General features: G+C 28.8%; 1 protein-coding gene across 4 annotated transcripts in view; it reads left to right on the top strand.

Moving 5' to 3' along the window:
• The first annotated feature begins 603 nt into the window (after positions 1 to 603).
• The window catches only part of LOC111623867 (longitudinals lacking protein, isoforms H/M/V-like), a 30,455-nt gene continuing 27,463 nt past the window's right edge, over positions 604 to 3,595 (top strand). For 2 of the 4 annotated variants that reach the window (XM_023366586.1, XM_023366590.1), the window contains exon 1: positions 812 to 932. The gene's annotated coding sequence lies outside the window, so the exon portion shown is untranslated. Of the gene's footprint in view, positions 662 to 811; positions 933 to 1,269; positions 1,442 to 3,595 lie in introns of those variants that run through there. The other 2 variants (XM_023366588.1, XM_023366589.1) reach the window with 2 other exon arrangements.

Raw genomic sequence — 3,595 nt, forward strand, 5'->3', positions numbered from 1 at the left:
GTAAGAAATATTTTGAATCGGGAATATATACCGGACAGTGAACCAGAAACAATACTATTTTACGGTTTTTAATTTATACTTTTAACCATTCTTCAAAAGATTATTTTGTCATTCAAGAATTTTTATTTGACACGTATTCTGTAGGCAAGGTGGCAATATTCTTAAAACATCGGCTTGGCATATTTACTTGAGACTATTTTAGAAGGCCAGTATTTAATATGATACAAAGGCCGACTTTTGTTTACTGGTAGAGTCGCCATATGAAAGAAAAAAGAATACAATACGAAAATTTTCTCAAGATATTCTTAGTGGAAGCACAAGCTTACACAACGCTTCATAAAAAAAAAAATCATATAAAACAGATTTAATATACAATATATAATGATATAAAAAGAATTCGCGATTAAAGGAATAGTTGGCATATAATTATATACCAATATATATAGTAAATAAATAATAATTATTCCCATAAAAAATTTATATTTTTATCAATTTCGTATAAACACTTCAAATTTTGTTTTTATATATTCTTGTTTCCCATAGAAACATAAACAAACAAAATTTTTTAAAGCAATACAGAATTAATTGAATTTATAGATACTGCTAATGTTTCAATATATTATAAAACTGTGTATATAGAAAAATCATATAAATAAATTCCGTAAGTTGTTTACTTCTCTATTAAGTAAATTTTACCTTGAGAATAAATTTTTTTTTATTACAACACAGGAAATTTTGAAATCTATTATGTTAGAGATATAATAATTATATTATGTTTTATATATAATAATATAATAATATTTTAATTAATAATTTACTATTGTAAAAATATCGAATATTCGGCTTGTTTTTATCCATATCAAAATACAACGTTATGTCGTCTGATGTTTGAATTTTGAAACAAGAGAATTCCATTTTGACAGAAATTAAAGGTAATTTCACACTTACGTAACGAATCTAGAGAATTTCTACTTAAAATCAAGTCAATCACTAAAATGTATATTCGTGAATCTGTGTAAAAAAGGACATCTCTTGATAAGTGAAAAAGATAAATAAAAAAAAAATTACACATGTATTTGATGTACATTTCAAATTGTTTATCTTATAAATCTTTTTCCAATTATATCAGAGCACTCTTTTATTAAAATTTTACATAGTTGATTATTTACACAAGAAATATACATGCTTATCACAATGTGTAAATTACAACTTATTTCAATAAATGATGAAATAAACATCAAATTGTATGAATTGTTGGATATTATATTTTGAAGGAAAGATATAAAAGGATGTAAATGTGTGTATTCAAGGAAAATAACAATTGGAATAAAGTAAAAATATTCAATAGCTAGGCTTTTTAATTGTTTATGTTAGGAAATGCTAGAGAGAAAGATAGGTTCAACTCAGAGAAGTCATTCTAAAGATACTGTAATTGAATTAAGTAAGGATAGTAATTATTTTAGATTCCTTTGATTTTATTTTAATTAATATATTTAGGAATAGTATATGTATTTAAATTAATTCAAATCCTAATATTGAGGTTTTTGCATGAAAAAACAAGTATGATTAATAAGTAGATAATATAAAAGTGAGCGATAAAAAAGTGTGAAAAAAACATTTTTTTTTCTGCTTACATTAAAAGTGCACCTTATAGATTTGAATGGAGAATTTGGTTTTTTAAAATTATTGTGATAAAAGCATTTTTTGATTTGTCTGTGGTGTTAAATGATGTTACTAAACCGTTCCTTTATAATAATCTTTTATTCTAAGAAATTTTGAAGTTCAATGTTTAAACATTTATTGCTATTTCAATTACTTCATTATCGTTGTCAAATAATGTTATACCGAATGTATGACTTTGATGAAAAATTGACCCGGAAAAGATTTTTACTTTTTATTTGTTGAATTTATAATAGTTAGGCCTGTTAGAGTTTAATATAAATATTACATTTATTAGCTGTTTTTTTTAATTCTATTTTGATGTTTGAAATACCATTTATAAAATCAATTTTAGATATATTTATATATGATTATTAATACATTATTNATGGCTTTGTGAAATTTCTTTTCTGAGTTTATGCCGTTGAAATAAATAAATAATAAAAAATTAAAACATTTGTCGGTTTTGTTTATACATTTATTGGGCCGCATTGGAACTTGCCTTGGGCCGCATGCGGCCCGCGGGCCGCGGGTTGGACACCCCTGCTATGGAGCTAATGGAACTGAGTTGAGCGCCACCTGTACGCAGGCAAAGAAAACTGCTTCGGGAAAACACGTGCGTCTTTGGGTTGGATACGTACTGAAACGCGGTGCTTGTTTTCTCCCTGTGGTAATGAACCACAGCTTTCTGCCACATAAAACCTCAAAAAATAACTATTGTGTGGTCGGGTGTAGTGTTACCTATATTACTGCGCAGCCAGATACAAAGTTAACCAGTAATGTGCGATAGTATTATTTTAAAAATCGATATTAATATCGATAATACGACATACGTACGTGCAGAATCAATACATTAAGTTAAAATGATCTACAGTCACTTCTCGAGTTACGACCACCTCGACTTACGACGAAAGATTTCATAAAAAATTTTTTTTAAATGTATAAATTTTTTATAGTTTTCGTCAAATACGAGGGCTATTTTTTAAATAAGGTCCGTTTTTTAATAAGAAAAAAAATACTGTAAATATCATTAAAATATATTTTTTTCCCATATTCTACATACTTTTATCTACTTTTCTACATAATTTTCATTTTTGTTCAAACATTTGTCATACCGCTTTTAAATTTTTTAAATTGACTCAAAGAAACTGCCGCCTGCCGCCGGAAGACATTAGGCCACGCCGCTTGTCTTGTATGGCACGGCGAAGTTTTCTGAAGGTCACACAATAAGCATCAGAATTGATTGTTGTGCCTCATGGCATAAAATCTACTAACAAAATCGCTTTCCTGTCCCGAAAGACAATTATTATGACCTTTCGTGCTGAAATCGAATAACAAATCCAGTAGCGTGCCGTCATTAGAAGCGGTGGAAGTGCCGCTTCCCTTGTATTTTATAAAAACTAAATATTAATTTTAATTATATGAAAATAATCGCACAATATTTTATTATAACCGAATTATGTATCTTATTACAAATTTCTATACTACACGTGAAAAAAATAATAAAATTGCTATTGTATATTCGAATATTAGTGGCGGAGTGGAATCTCTGTATTATCAGATTCCAAAAAATCAGATTTGAGCATGCGCTTTACAGAGCACCAACCTCACCCGGTTTAGCCGGTGGAAGCCTACGACCTTAGGTTGATGCTACACATATAACGCTTCCAATTCTATCCCGGACCGGTTCTGGGTTGTTAGCCGCCCGCCCGCTTGATATTTGGCCGATTACGTGAATAACGAGTAGATATATAGCTTAACCCAACCGATAAGAATTTACTGGTATGTTTTTACGATAGTTCTGTATAGTTGACAGGGGTTTAAAAAATCCATTAAAATATTTGATATATTTATTCCGCTCTCCGATTTTATATTACTCACGGATTTCGATGTTAAACCAGTGATATTACGATTTCGTATATCCCATCTTTAAGGG

Source organism: Centruroides sculpturatus, unplaced genomic scaffold (genome assembly GCF_000671375.1).
Source record: "Centruroides sculpturatus isolate CEXI.00-Female unplaced genomic scaffold, Cexi_2.0 scaffold325, whole genome shotgun sequence".
Lineage (NCBI taxonomy): Eukaryota > Metazoa > Arthropoda > Arachnida > Scorpiones > Buthidae > Centruroides > Centruroides sculpturatus.